The sequence below is a fragment of the Pinus tabuliformis genome, chromosome 2_1, assembly GCF_031772625.1.
Source record: "Pinus tabuliformis cultivar Carrire ecotype Pingquan chromosome 2_1, CPIR1, whole genome shotgun sequence".
Classification (NCBI taxonomy): Eukaryota; Viridiplantae; Streptophyta; class Pinopsida; order Pinales; family Pinaceae; genus Pinus; species Pinus tabuliformis.
In genome coordinates, this window is record NC_142299.1 from 433,929,393 (window position 1) to 433,946,284 (window position 16,892).

A 16,892-nucleotide genomic window follows, 5' to 3' on the forward strand; every position below is an offset into this window, starting at 1 on the left:
CTGAGACAAACTATAAGGGATGAAGAAATAAAATGGAGATTGAAGTCAAGACAGCTCTGGCTGCAGGAGGGAGATAAAAATACTTCTTATTTTCATAAGCAGGCTACAGTTCGAAAGGCCAGAAATATTGTGAGCACAATTAGGGATAATGAAGGGAATAACTACAATACTCAGGATTCTATAAAGGAAGCAGCCACCAATCACTTCAAAAACCTTCTGACTGAGGATAAAGGTGAGGAGGATTACTCAAGTTTGTTACAGCACCTATCCAAAGGAGTCACACAAGAAATGAACAGCAGCCTCAAGAAAGAAGTTGAAGAAGAAGAAATCCAAAAAGCAATTTGGAGTCTACACCCAGATAAAGCTCCAGGACTTGATGGGTTTCCAATCAGCTTTTACAGAGAGTATTGGCAGATGATAAAAAAAGATCTCTTAAAGATGATACGCTGGGTTTTAAAGAAAGGCAAAATGGGGGGATTTACCAACTCTACCTATCTCGCCTTAATTCCAAAAGAGAATAGACCTTCCACTTTTTCAAGATTTCGGCCAATATCTTTATGTAACTCAGCATACAAAATAATTACAAAAAATCTGTCAACTAGGCTCAAGCCTCACCTCTCTTCTCTGATTTCAGAAAACCAAGGGGGCTTTCTACCCAACAGGCACATTTCTGACTCTATCCTCCTGGTGCAAGAGGCCATCCACTCAAGCATAAGCAGAAAGGAGAAAGGATTTGTCCTAAAGTTGGATCTTGCCAATGCCTTTGACAGGGTTAGGCATTCCTATCTGTTTTCCGTCCTTCACAAAATGGGATTTGACTCCTCCTTCATCGCAATGATCAAAGCCTGTATATCGGACCCCCGGATCTCTCCTCTGATCAATGGGAGGACGTGTGCTGCTTTCCAATCCTCTCGAGGCCTTAGACAAGGTTATCCCTTGTCTCCATACTTGTTTATCCTCATGGCCGAGACCCTTAGCCAAACCCTGGACTTCAATCGAAGAATAGGTCTAATCACTGGCATCAAATTTGAGCAAGGAACAAAGAACATCAACCACTCTCAATTTGCAGATGATACCCTCCTAATTGGAGGAGCGTCCATCACTATAGCAAGGCGCTTCAAGAAGATCTTAGATCAATTCATGGAATACTCAGGAGGGAAGGTCAATCAGCTAAAAAGCTGTATATATGGTTGGAACACATCAAATCATACCATCCATAGCATTGCAAGTATATTAGGAGTCTCCTACAAACTAGTCTGGAACCACTTCACCTATTTAGGGATGCCAGTAAGTATGGGACCGCTGAAAGCTGATACCTGGTACGAAATCCTTGACAAAATAAAGAGAAAAATTCAACAATGGGGCACCATGTGGCTGAACCCAGCAGGACGACTTGTACTTCTCAAATCAGGTTTGGCCTCTCTTCCCATTTATCGTTTCTCTTTATACCAAGCTCCTGCTGTTTTCCACCAAAAAATGGAAAGAGCTCTCAGGCATTTTCTTTGGCAAGGAGGGAAAACGGAAAAAAGAAAATTCAATCTTGTCAGTTGGAAGAATGTCATCCAGTCTCAGGAAAAAGGAGGATTAGGAATAAGATCACCAAAACTGTTGAATTTAGCTCTTGGAGCTAAAATAATATGGAGAATGATCACAGGGCCCACCGCATAGTGGAAGAAGGTTTTAGAAGAAAAATACTTGAACAACACAAGGCAACAACTTCTGGATACAAATATTCCCAACAGAGATAGTACAAAAATTTGGCAACTCTGCAAGAAAGCCATATCCTTTATGTCTCAGAATACTTCAAAAGTCCCAGGAGGGGGGGGCATCATCAATTTCTCCACAGACAGAATCCTAGGACAGCATCCAATTGGATCAAAAATGGAGACAATGCCTACCATAAATTGGCTTAATGGTAAAGGAATATTGTATTTGGCTCAAATATCACAATGGGACAATCACTCTCAAGCATGGATAGGTTGGAAGTTCCCGGATTACCCTAGAGAGCTAGAGACTAGTCTTGCTGCCCTAAAGAATCTCCTACACAGGAAAGCTCCGATCTAGAAAGGCAAGCAAGATGGATATCGTTGGGACCCAACTGGAACTCAATACACGGCTAAAGCTGGTCACCAACATTTATGTGACAGCACCTTCCCACAGGATATATGGAGCCAATGGAAACTGGTATGGAGAGCAGAAGTGCCCCCCAAAGTCAAATTTTTCATTTGGTTGCTCCTGAAAGGGAAAATACTAACAGCAGAGAATTTAAAGAAAAGAGGCATAATGGGGCCATCCAGATGTCCAAACTGCTGTAGATCAGAGGAAACAATACAACACCTGTTTATAGATTGCCCGGTAGCTGATGAATGCTAGAGAAAGATGGCCTCAATCGGGGATGCCCCATGGGAGCCTCAGGCAACTATTGCAGAAACGATTCACAAATGGAGGAAGAACTGTCCATGGAAAGAGAAAAGGAGTAAATTGACGCAAAGGATATGGAATACCATACCACTAACCCTCCTCTGGCGCATCTGGTTAGCACGAAATGGAAAGGTTTTCCAGGTCAAAGGTTGTAATATCAGAGTTATGTGTCATAAGGCAAAGATCTTAGCGGTGGAGATAGTCACAAACCACACCAAAGGCAAGAACGAGGCTACTAATTACAGCATGGAAGAGAGAAACCTGATCAGTTATGTCCAAGAGAATATAACTAGCGCACAGGAATTAAGCCAAGGAAGGACACAAACGAAAGAAACAAACAGGGCATGGAAGCTGAGGTTAAAGGAAGAGGAATTTGCGAATTGGTTGAGAAACTGTAATAGGTTCTACTTATTCTTCGATGGCGCTTCTAAATCAAACCCGGGCCAAGCTGGAGCAGGGGGTCTAATCTGCAATGCTAATGGAGAGAGAATACTTCATTTCGAATGGGGGCTGGGAGAGATTTCCAACAACAGGGCAGAGGGATTGGCATTGTACCAGGGCCTCACTCAGCTGATCAAGTTAGGGATAAGGAAGGCAATAGTGTTTGGGGACTCAGCAATCATCATTAGGCTCATGGCGCAGAGGCAGAGCACGCCGAACATCCTTCTACAGCAGATAAACTATAGGAACCAGAACCTTCACGCCTCAATGGAAGAAGTCATCTATTACCACATCCCCCGTGGACTGAACAAGGAGGCTGACAAGTGTGCCAACAGGGCATGCGAGCGCTCCAAGGGTAGTCTGTGCTGTAATAACAATCCCTCTTTCCAACCGTTACCATGAATATTCCACACTTAGTCAACAACAGGTGTACCGCGGAGGATAGAATCTATGACAGCAGACAAATAATCAGTGCAGATGACAGAACAGGTATGGTAGACAGGATTTTGATCAGAAATAAGATTGGGAGATCTATTCAGCGCATGGGAATCAAGAGAAGTGCAGGAGGAAATCGTCCTAGCAGACAGAACTCTTATGCATTTCAAGATAAGCATTTGACCATGAGGTGGAGCATTGGGAGATGTAGATGGGCTTCTTCCCGCTCTCATAGCCTGCGGACAGTTTCTATATATATCCAGGGTGGCATGATCCTCCAATACAGTGCGAAAGCTTGTGCCCACAAACAACAGAGTAAAACCGCTCCTGCCTATCTCCAAGCAGTCCGAGGTAGTCAAAAGAAACACAACAACCCTGCGCGAGCTGTGGTTGTAGCCTGTAGTAAACAGAGAGCTCAGAGATCCCGCGCTAAAGAAGCGAACAGTACAGGCAGGAACTATCCAGTGACAATGGATCGCTCAGAAGACTGCTTTCACTGCAGAGATCTACAGGCAGAATTTGAGGAGCTGCGAGCACAACAGCGGACCCTGGAGGATCAAGTTCGAAGTCTGGAAGCAAGACTAGAAGATCAATACAAAATTCTTAACGAGAAGTATCGGGCTGAGATAAATCTCTTCCTCCACAGAGTCAACTCCTTACATGAGCAGTTTAGCAGCTTGGCCAATAGATGTAGCCACGCTGAAGAATCGATAACTGTCCTCAAGTTCATGATGGACAAAAAGTTCAAAGATGCTCCTTCCTCTTCTAGTGCTAAACAGAACGAGCCAGACCCTAACCCAGAAGCGTCCACAGCAAGAAAGATCAGTCACATAGAGATAGATTAATTATGTTATGTAGTTGTAAATTTTGGTGTTTGCAGTATGTAAGGATTTACAGTAGTATAAGAAGCCTCAGAGGTAGGAATACTAGAACAAGGATCAAGGAAGGGACCCTTTTTGTAATTCCTTGGATCCAGAATGCTCAGGAAGCACTATATGTATGGCGAACTGCCTCTTCTTTTTTTCAGATCAATATATAGCAACCGAACTTTGTCTAAAAAAAAAATAAAATATTTTACTAATTGTTAGTGGGGCAGTTTAATTGGTGATTAAAGTAATGTGAAATTTGTGAAAATTGAGAGATCTAAGGTTCAAATCCCCCGTTTGTGACCCGGTTTACGAAGAAGAGGACAAGTCGTAAACCCCAGTGGTTTACTAATAGTTAAGTGTCACACAAGCTGTTGGGTTCTTTTAAATATATATATATATATATATATATATATATATATATATATATATATATATATATATATATATATATGATACTATAAAAATAAAACTTTTAGATATAAAATTTGTTTAAAGATCAAGCATATAAAATATTTTACTAATTTAAAAAAAAAAAAAAAATTGATAGGGAACTGGCAACCTCCCCAAATATATGCAATAGCGCTCAAGTCGCATATATCAAAAGCTCATAGTTCAGTCTAAGATCGAGACATCTGGAGACCACCAATATTCGAGTCAAGATCTTAGACTCCAATAAGACGCCTATCCCTCCAGCCTTGCTATGATGGGCCACATTTTGCCAATTTTACCCCATATACATTTCCAAAAAGAAAGGCATTCTTTTTTCCAAAAAAGAAGGGAAAGATAATGTGATCTCTAAATTTAATATTTTGTAATGAATTTTAAAGGAAATAAAGTAGATTCATTCAAACTTGTAAATTTAATAAAGCTTTTATGTATCACTGAAACTAGAGCTTAGGCAAGAGTGCTTTAACGATAGGATAGGAGGGAGCTCTAAAGAACTGAAAGGAAAGTCAAAGATTTGATCTCCTAAGAGTGTCATCCCTTTGGCTTCATTTGTTAAGGGACATTGAACCAGACATAAACCTTGATTGGTGTCTTCAGCTTCTTTAAGGCTTTGAACTTGGCTTGCCAAAGGGAATCTAAGTCCAAAGGGTGAGTGTGATCCCTCTTAGATTTGAGTTTTTAGAAGGATAAAAAGAAGAGATATATTAAATAGTTGAAATAAGGAACGTAAACTAATTATTTTGTATAATTTTAGAAATGAAATGAATTTTGGCTAATTATAAATTATTAAATATAATAGATATAAATTTAAAAAAAAAATTGTTTATATATATATATATATATCTTAGTTAGTCCAATGATCTTAGCTTGAGTAATTTGGTGAATAATTTGTTTTTCCAGCTAAACAGGTTCAAGTTTTGGGAGAAATGTTGTAATTGACCCGTTTGTGGCATTTAAGAAATAGTTATATTAGTGTAATAGTGGGAGGTCATTGGTTTGAATTTCATGGGGAAGGGGTAAGAGGGGGAACTACTTGTGGGGGGTAAATATGATCCCATGGAGGTGTCCAAGTTTAATTGAGACTAACACAATTCTAGTAACATCCTCTAACAACTAGACAAATTATTTTCATTTTGACATTAACACTAATCCCAAACTAAATTCAACTTAACTGTTTATGTGTATATATATATATATATAATATATATATATATATATCTTAACTCTAAATCATTGATTTATATCTTTATAGTTCTATATTTTAAAAATGTCATAATCTCTATAAATAAGGCTTAGTCTAACTTGAACCATATGCAGAACTACAACGCTGAGCGGGAGAAGAAGCGGCGGAGAACCTAGGGTTTACTCGGCTCTGGTTGTTGCCTGAGCCTGCGGCGGCAGGGCTTACCGCTGGTGGGGGTACTGGCCGCCCTTCCGGCTGCCATCATCTGGTGTAGCATCTGGTGGTTCTGCGGATCCGGTAACCTGTGGCGTGTTTTCGGCCTCGGCTCCCCTTTCTCCTGCGTTTTCTCGCGCAGTGTCTTTCTTCATTTTCCTCAGCGAGACTCGGACCCATCTTATCGGCCTCGACTGGTGTTCCCGGGTTGGCAGCCTGCACTGCCTCTGCGCATCATCGGCTGTGGTCCGGAGTTTTACATAGTGCTTTGAGCTGCGCGGCGGCGGCGTTTTTTTTCCTCTAGTTCCTCGGCGGTTCTCTGCGCACCGTCCGACCCTCCGACTTGGCGGTTTCAGCAAGGGGTTTTGGACTTTGATTTTTTGTGCTGCACCGCAGAGCGGGGTCAAGGGATTTAGGCTTCCTGACTTTCGTGGGGGCGAGGTGGCTGCCCTAGCCGCCTCTGCCCCCGGAACTGACCCGCCTCAGCACATTTCGGGACCGTTTGGTCTCCCTTGCTGATGCGATGGTTACTTTTTTGGCCTTTTGCTAGTTACCAATGCAGCTATGGAGAGTGTTGAGGGATCTGAGGTGTGGAGTCTGTCTCTGCATCGATTCGTGCCGCTTTTCTATGGCTGTTGCTGGTTAGCTTCTCTTCTGGCTTCTCTGGATATATGGGTGGTTTTCTTCCACTGGCTTCTGAGGTTTTAGGTGGAGAGTTGAGGGGATGGGGGAGGTGTGGCTACCTAGGCTTCTCTCTACCATTTCGTGCCTCTCCCCTCTGTCTTTTTGGCAGCCATTTCGAATTATTTCTGCACATTCCACAGGAGCTATCGTTTATTTTCTGTTTTTATTAGCTTGTATGGGTAGGAGTATACTCCTGTTGGGGTTTACATACCCTTTTTCTGGATGCCCTGTCTGAGGGCTTTATCTGCATACTTCCCTGAAGTATTGGTTTTTGTAAGTGGTTTACCCACACTACAGCATATGCGTTTCAACATCTACAACATGTAATTTTCTGAAATTAATGGAAATTACGAATTCTCTTCTTCGGAAAAAAAAAAAAAAAGGTTTAGTCTAACTTACAAAAAATTGTAATTTTTTTATATTGAAAATATATTTTTGAATGCATAAAATACATAGAACACTCAAACTCTACAATTTTAACAACTCAAACTCTAGTTTTTAAAAATCTCTATCAAATCTTCATTAAAATTAAAAAAAACAAGTGACCATTTCCTCTATAAGCTAGACTTCGTAAATAAATAATAACCACCAATATATTTAAACGTCGAATGTTGTGATAAAACATATTTGGTCGTCTAGAGCCATATCCATATTTAGTCAATTGCCCATTTCACAAGTCACAATCTAATTGCTTATAAACTCCCTAACTTTCGTATGTTTTTGATGGAGTGTAATGCTATTGAAAATTCAACCAATCCATTTTGATTAGGTATTAATGGACTTGGACCGATTCATGTATGGTGTCATTGTTATTATTTTGTACCAGACCATGTCATTATTTTATATCCTTTTTATTAATTAATTTAATTTAATTGTTGTGGTTGTTTTTCTCATATTAAGAGAATACTAATAATTTGTAGAATTTTATATCGGTGGATATTTTATTAATAAATATAAATTTTAATATAATAATATTTTTTATCATTTAATATATATAATCATAATTTAATTTTTAAATGAAATATAATTTCAGATAAGAATATGATATTTTTTTGTTAGTTAAAATACATTTTTGAATACATAAATAGATTCAGCACTCTGAAAAACTTTTGGGGCACTCAAATTATACAAATTGAACAACTTAAATTCAAGATTTTAAAAATCTCTGCCAAATTTTGATTAAAATTAACTAGAAAGTGTATCATGAAAAAAGTCATTCTATAAATTAGACTACACACATATATATATGGCTGACTTTTTTGTCAATTTTTATTATTATTATTTTAAAATATTAATATTTTTTTGTTTTTATTTATCAAAGTTTTGAAATGGTGTAAAGTTGAGTTTGTCATTTTTATAAATTTATATGATCTATTAAAGAGTTTTAAGTAATATTGGTCTTAATGGATGTTAATCATCATCATCATCATCATTAGCTATTATAGATATTCAATTTGAACAATTTATCACTACAATAAATAAAAAATTTGTAAGCTTGGTAAGACTACATCTTCATCATGTCCAACTTCTCACCCTGATCAGGGCTGATAGCACAAGATTTGAACCCAATACTTCTGGTTCAGTGAGACTTCATTTCCACGATAATTGTCAATTGAGCTACCCCAAACGGACATCACAACAATAATTATAATTTTAGTATAACTATGTTATTGTTGAGATCTTCTGGAATACTATGTTGCATCACTAAGTGTCGACGTTTCACGGAAACACTTAACCCCTCTTTAAGGACATAAAGTTACTGATAAGGAAAAGTATTAGGCTAAGAATTAATAGATCAAGAATATGACCATTAAGGGATGTAAGGAAACCCAAAAAAATAGATAAATTGAATACAATAACAACAATTAAAATTATTAATTTATAATTTATAATCAATAATATTAAACGAAAGTTTGATTAGACTAGTTAAGATTAATTAAAAGAAAAAGATTAATAAAAAAAATGGGTCAAGGAAACAATAAGTTACAAATATTTAATCAAAGAAAGTGAAATTAATAACTTAATAAAAAAAATACAAATAAAAATAACAATAAAATACAATATATAATAAAGAATTTAAATTAATACAAATAAAGATAACAATAAAATACAATATATGAAAAAGATGACGGTAAAAGTAAAAGGTAAATAATTAGGTCAATAAAAAAGAGAAATTATAATAATATGAAATATTAGAGTAGATATGAAAATAAGATTAAAAAAGTTAAAAAGGGAGAATTAATTGGTAATGTTAGATCATCAATTTTAATAGGATTTGCAAGGAGGGATGGAGAAGAATTATATGATTAAATTAGAAAATTAATCGGATAAGGAAATTTGAAAATTAATATACAATTAAAAGATTAGATTAGCAAAAAAGAAGAAGGAAGGAGGGCAGGAGGAAACAAGGAAAGAGGAAAAAGGCGGTCAGGTGAAAGGAATCAGAGGAGCGTGGGGATTATTGACATGGGGATTAGATTTTGAAGACAAAAAATGGATAGTTGGTTTCCACGATTGGCTCAATTGATATCCATCTTCTCTATTAAAGTTGTTAGGGTGATTTTCGATTTCTAAAGTCTCCCTTATAATATGTTTCAAGTGGAAAAGTGCAAAGGACCATGATCCAAGTGGATATTGGTGGCCGCCTGCCAAGTCCACTTGGAGCCCCACCATTGTTTCTTTCAGCTTCTCAGTTTCCTTAATTGTAGCACAATTTACTATTTTTAGCAGTTTTTCGGGTCCTGAACTTCCGGAGTTGTTTTGAGGCCCTAAACGACGTTTTTTGGGAAAACTAGGAGCAACATGGGTCCATGGATTGATGTTGCTCTTCCCGAAGTTGTAGTTCTCGGATAGATATTTCTAACGAGATACTGTGCGCGTCAAACGCAGATCATATGCCAAAGTTACGACCCTGGGAAGTTGATGTACCAATTTACCCAAAAGGGACCCACAATTTGGTGTTTCATCTTCTAGGGTTAGGTATTTGGATGTTTAAGGTTTTCCATTATTTCTCAACAATAAATAGGCCTTCGAGCCTCATTGTAACAGAGTTCAGAGGCATGTAGCTGCCACATCTCTTCTCAGAGATAAGGTACCATCGCCCTAACTGGTTTATTTCCATTGTTGTTTGTAAGCATATTTCAGTATTTTACATTAATGAAATGAAGTATTATTTTTGCTGCATCTCTGTGTTTATGGTTATCTCTATAATTTGTTGTGTTCCTGTTTAAATCCGGATCAGCAGTATCAGAGCGGTCCGTTTTTTCTCTGTTTTTCCTTGCATGTCCCCAACAAGGTCGGGATATAAGGAATTAGGGCTTGAAATGGTCGAAACTTTGCAAGACCAGCGATGCAAATCCTGATGGCCTCCCATGGCGAATGAAAAGAAAGACGAGGGGGCAGGAGATCCTATCAAAATCTTGCTTAAAGAAGCCCTCGAGCGACAAAGGAACGCAATGATGGACAGCTTTGCCCATATCCTTTAGTGGCTACCCAGGGGCGACGCATCAGCTTCCAACAGCTACTCTAGAAATGCCACATCGTTTAAGGTACAAGTTAATTTTGAAATCCCCATATTCGAGGGTCAGATAGACACAAATGTCATCGATAAATGGTTAAATCTACTAGAGGGTTATTTTTCTATTCATGATTTTTATAGTCGAGAAAATATTATTTTCGCTCTTCTCAAAGTAGCCCCCCACGTCAAGGACTGGTGGGAAACCTACTGCGAGCAGAAGGATGAAAGTACAGGCTCACTATTTTTAGTCGCACCCACTTGGGATTCATTACGGGATGCCATCAAGGAGCAGTACTATCCTGTCGGAAGCTATGAGGATCAATACATAAAGTGAACCACGCTGCGACAGGGGAGGGACCAAGACGTGCCGAAGTTTACCAATATTTTCCATACCCTTCGCACAAAGTTGGGTATCAAGGATTCAGAGCAGCATTTGGTACTCAAATACCGCGGCTGCCTGCACAAGTACATCCAGGAAAAAATAGAATTCCTGAACATCCCCTCGCTCGGCACGGCATACTGATATGTCGTCAAGGTCGAGCAAAAGTTTAAACAGAAGAAGCGAGACTTTGGATCTGCGAATCCAAAGCAAGGGAAAGGTGCCCCCAAACTGCAGAACAAATGACAAAGCCAAGGTGGTGCAGCCCAAGAAAACCCGCCAAAGCTGCAAGCAAAAAACAACGTCGTGAAGCCAAAAAAGGACACGGGAAAGTGGTGTGAGTTCCATAAGAGCTCCACTCACAACGCAAGTGAGTGTCGGGCCAAGCAGACACTGGTGGCCGAGCTGAAGGTTTCAAAATCAGATGCATGTTTCGACTCTGAGTCAGAACCCGACAAGGGGAATGACAAAGGGAAGTAGATTGTTGATGTGGAGCCCAACGTCACCGTTGCCACCACGAAGATACAAAAGGAGGAACCCGAAGATCCAGAGGAGGAGGAGCGTCTCTTCCACTCCCATATGTGGGTAAAGGGCTCCCTGCTATAATTCATTGTCAACAGTGGGAGCCAAAAGAACCTCATTTCAGTAGAGGTCGTGAAGCGGCTGGGCTTACCGACCACAGCACATCCACAACCGTACACCATCAGGTGGCTTCACCAAGGATGGGATCTTCGCGTGAGCCAGTAGTGTCGCCTTCCATACAACATCAAGCCCTTCACAAATGAGGTATTGTGTGACATTGCTCCCCTTGAAGTTTGTGATGTATTATTAGGACAACCATACTTGTGGAAGTGACATGCTGTGTATGAATCAAGGCCTCGTGTTGTTATTGTTACTTTGGGAAATAAGTTGTACAGGATACTGGAGGTAGCATCGCCTACCGTCATCTCTTTGGTTACTGCAAAACAATGCAGTAAGCTCATTTCCAAAACCGGGAAATTTGTTTTCCTGATGATACGCCCTTAAGGAAAGAAGAAGACGGTGGCCACGACCTCCAGACAGGGCCCCTCCACATGACAACTACAGATGGACAAGGTCATGGAGGAGTACGAGGACATCTTCACCTCCCCCGCAGGGGTTCCTCTACACTGTCAGGTCAAGCACTCCATCGATCTGGCCCCAGGTGCGCCGCTACCCAATGGACTAATCTATCGACGCTCTGTTCTAGAGAACGATGAAATCAAGAGGCAGATTTAGGAGCTGTTGCAGAAAGGTCACATCTGTCCGAGTTCATCACCCTGTGGGAACCTAATTGTGTTGGTACAGAAGAAGGATGGGACTTGGAGACTCTGTATTGACTATCGGGCGCTGAACAAGATCACTGTCCATAATAGGTACCCGATCCCATGGATTAATGACCTCCTGGACCAACTGAAAGGGGAAAAAAATTTCAGCAAGAACGATTTGAAGTCAGGATATCACCAGGTACCAATCGAACCCTTTGATGTGTGGAAGACTATCTTCAAAGCCAAGGAGGGCCTTTTCGAATGGTTGGTTATGCCTTTTAGATTGACGAATGCTCCTGCAACCTTCATGAGGCTAATGGATGACATCTTGTGGCCATTCACCAACTCATTTGTAGTGGTATACTTGGATGACATCCTGATCTTCAGCCAGAGTTGGGAAGAGCACCTCCACCACATCCGACAGGTTCTCCAAACACTGCGGCAACACAAGTTATGTGCCAATTTGGAGAAATGCACTTTTGGCATGACCCAGGTTTAGTATCTGGGATACATTATTGATGAACAGGGGGTGCATGTGGATCCAGCCAAGATCCAAGTCATTCGGGATTGGCCATCTCCAACCACTCTGACAGAGCTCCGCAACTTTCTAGGTCTTGCCAACTTCTACCGCAAGTTCGTGTTGGGATTTTCTCATATCACTTGGCCCTTGAGTCAAGTCACCAAGGGAGGAGTGAAAGCAAAATTCTTTTGGTCTGAATCTCAACAGAAGGCATTCACAGAGTTGAAAGATCACCTTTGCACGGCACCAGTGCTTGCATTACCAGACTTGCAACAACCATTTGAGGTCGAGACAGATGCCTCTGACTATGCTATTGGGGCAGTCCTTACTCAACATGGGCATCCAATGGCATATCATAGTGAGACACTTTCAGACACAGTCCATAAGTATCCCACTTATGACAAAGAGATGTATTCCATTGTGCAGGCCTATCGACAATGGAAGCATTACATTTTGGGGAAGGAAACGGTCATCCACACAGACCACTGACCGCTGCTGTTCATACAGACCCAAGGGAAATTGCAGAATGATCGCCATCAAAAGTGGTCCACATACCTGCAACAGTTCCATTTGAATATCAAGTATAAGATGGGAAGCACCAATAATGTTGCAGATTGCCTCAGTCAACCACCGATCATGGCGTTAACAACCGTGCTCAACTCTTGTGGGCACAAGACTTCTGATTGGCCATTTCTCTACCAAAGTGACCCAAAATTCAGCCACACAAACCAGACACTCTTGGAGGGTTAGCATGTTCCAAATTTTCACCTCCAGGATGCCTTGTTATGCCACCTTGGTCACCTTTGTGTTCCTTCAAGTGAGCGTGCCAAGATGATTTGGGAAGCACACTACAGTCGGGCTATTAGGCATTTTAGGGTCAAGAAAACGATGGTAGTACTGCAGAAGTATTTCTATTGGCCGAATCTTTGACAGGATGTCAGGAAGTACATCAGATCATGCACTGCCTGCGCCATTGCCAAACCGACCATCAAGAAGCAAGGCCTCTATACCCCACTGCCTACCCCTAGTCGACCTTGGGAATCCATCTCCATGGATTACATGTCAGGCCTTCCTTCCACTAAACATGGAAACGACTGTGTTTTTGTGGTCGTCGCAGGCTCTTGAAGATGGCCATTATGGCGGCCTGCAAGAAGAATATCATAGCAGAAGCCACTGCTAAACTCTTCTTTGAACGAGTGTAGGTACACTTTGGGATCCCACAGTCTATTATCTCATATCGGGATAGCAGGTTCCTCAGTACATTTTAGTCCAGTCTCTGGTCGATGTTGGACACCAAACTCACTAAGTCCACAACCTTCCATCCTCAAACTAATGGCCAGACAAAGGTTTGTCAACAGGATGATCGTACACATTCTGCACATGTACAACTCAAAGCATCCACGCACATGGGATGAGAGCCTCCCCTATGTTTAGCACAGCTACAACCGGGCTCTTCACAACTCGACTGGCCACAATGCTTTTCAAGTGGGCTTGGGATTCCAGCCACTATGTCCCATTGATGTGGCCATGCCATTTGCAGCTACTCATGCAGATTCGGCTCATGTCCATTTCGAAACAGATAAGGCAACCAGCTTCATTGAGCACATCCAACATATTCGTTATTAGGTCCATGACATTATGGAGAAATCAAATGCCAAGTACGAGCAATGACATGATCAACATCGGGTGCCACACAAGTTTCAGGTGGGTGACAAAGTCTGGTTGCATTTGCAAAAGGAATGCCTTATCGGAGCCTGTCGAGAACTCAGACCACTCCGATATGGTCCTTACACCATTACCAAGGCTGTGGGAGATAATGCATTTGAGCTCAACATTCCCCCATTCCTTGGCCTACACCCAGTGTTCAATGTGGACCGCCTTCGGCCATACTTTCCACCATTACTAGACACATCCGACATTGCAAAACAACTCACACCCACAGAGTTAAATCTAGATTACATGGAACAAGCTACAGCTGATTAGATCATGGACACACAGATCAAGCACACTCACCAACAGAATATCCAACTGTATCGAGTTGTCAAAGCATGCCAACTCCTTCACCAGAGCAAGTGGCTCACCAGGGACTAAGTTCAGCAGAAGTTTCCTGATCTCATGGAGGAACTCAACGCAATGGGGATCATTACTTCCTAACGGGGGAGGAGTGATCCAGGTGGATATTGGTGGCCACCTACCAAGTCCACTTGGACCCCCACCATTGTTTCTTTCAACTTCTCAATTTCCTTTATTGTAGCACAATTTACTATTTTTAGCAGTTTTTCGGGTCCTGAACTTCCAGAGCCGTTTTGAGGCCCTAAATGACGTTTTTTGGGAAACCTGGGAGTAACATGGGTCAACGGACCAATGTTGCTTTTCCCGAAGTTGTAGTTCTCAGATAGATCTTTCTAACGAGATATTGTGCACGTCAAACGAAGATCATATGCCAAAGTTACAACCCCGGGAAGTTGATGTACCAATCTACCCAAACGGGGCCCACAGTTTGGTGTTTCATCTTCTAGGGTTAGGTTTTTGGATGTTTAGGGTTGTCCATTGTTTCTCAACAATAAATAGGCCTTCGAGCCTCATTGTAACAGAGTTCAGAGGCATGTAGCCGCCGCATCTCTTCTCAGAGATAAGCTACCATCGCCCTAACTGGTTTATTTCCATTGTTGTTTGTAAGCATATTTCAGTGTTTTACGTTAATGAAATGAAGTATTATTTCTGCTGCATCTCTGTGTTTATGGTTATCTCTATAATTTGTTGTGTTCCTGTTTAAATCCGGATCAGACCAGGATTTTAGTATTGTCAAAGTGAATGAAATACTAGGTCTTCTTCTTTTAATCAATAGTAATTAGTCTAACCAAAACTTCATCTAATATTATTGATTATAAATTGATAATTTTAATAGTTATTATTGTATTCAATTCATTTACCCCCATTTTTTGTCATATTAACCAATCTTTTAAGTAAAATTTAATTTAATCTATTCCTAAACTAATTATTTGATTTAATTATATATTATTATTATTACTAATCTTAGTTTATCTCTTCCTTTATAATTATTAATTAATTATTTTTGTTTTTCAATAATGTTCACAAAATCCCCTTGCATCCCCTAACGTTCAGATTCTTGATCCATTTATTCCTGGTCTAGCACTCTTCATATCAGTAATAAAGCTTTTTGTCCCTAAAGATGGGCGAAGCGTTCACTCGAACGTCAACGCTTTAGCGATGCAACATAGTATTCCAGGAGATCTCAACAATAATAATGATTATAATATTTTGAAATCTTTTACTATGTAATTTATTACCTTATATCTTAAATTTCATATTACTAGTGTAATACTTAAAATAATGGAAATAACTAAAATGGTAATGAAAGAGAAAGTAAATGCACATTCCATCAACACAAGTGAACATAATATGTGACTTGGGAAACCCAATATAGGAGAAAACACAACTAGAAGGTAAGGCTTATGCTTCACTCTCTTTTTCTCAATTATGAAATACAAATACAAATAAAGGGACACTCACTATGGAGTTGCTATGAACATTGTAGCCTAAGTGGTTGTTATAGAATCTTCTACCTCCTCTGTTATGCTTTAATATCCCACTCCTAGTTGCTCTACACAACTATGAAACAATAACAATACCAAAATAATGGAGTCTCTTCTTTTCCTAGTGACCTAGTACTTAACATAGCCTAATAGCCATGTAGAGATACAATTAGGATTTTTGCATGCCACACCCCTTAACTAATGTTAGGGTTTTGGGCCCTTACGAATCTTTTTGAAATCCACATGTGACTAGCTCTATATGTGTGAGTAATGGTGATCCAGGTGGATATTGGTACCCACCCGCCTATTCGACTTGGACCTTCACCATTGTTTCTTTCAGTTTTTCAATTTCCTTAATTGTAGCACAATTTACTATTTTTGGCAGGTTTTCGGGTCCTGAAATTCCAAAGTTGTTTTGAGGCCCTAAACGAAATTTTTGGGTAAAAATTCCTGAAGCAATTTCGAAGGCAATCGCGTCAATAGTTGTAGTCCTCGGAAAGATCTTTCCAACGAGGTATCATACGCGTCAAACAGAGATAATATGACCAAGTTACGACCCCGGGAAGTTGGTTGCCCAACTAACCCCAACAGGGCCCATAAACTCTTGGTGTTACATCTCCTCAGGTTAGGGTTTTGGTTGTTTAGGGTTTTCTCTTATTGTTCAATAATAAAAAGGTCCTTGAGCCTCATTGTAACTCAGTTCAGAGGCATGTAGCCGCCACATATCTTCTCAGAGATAAGCTACCATCGCCCGAGCTATCTTATTTCCATTTTGTTTGTAAGCATAGTTCAATATTTTCCTATTAACGAAAGGAAGTGTTTTTATGTTGCATCTCTGTGTTTATGATTATATTTTTAAGTTGTAGCATTCATGTTTAAGTTCGGATCAGTGGTATCGGAGTGGTCTGCTCTTATTGTGGAATAGTATCATTCTTTTGCA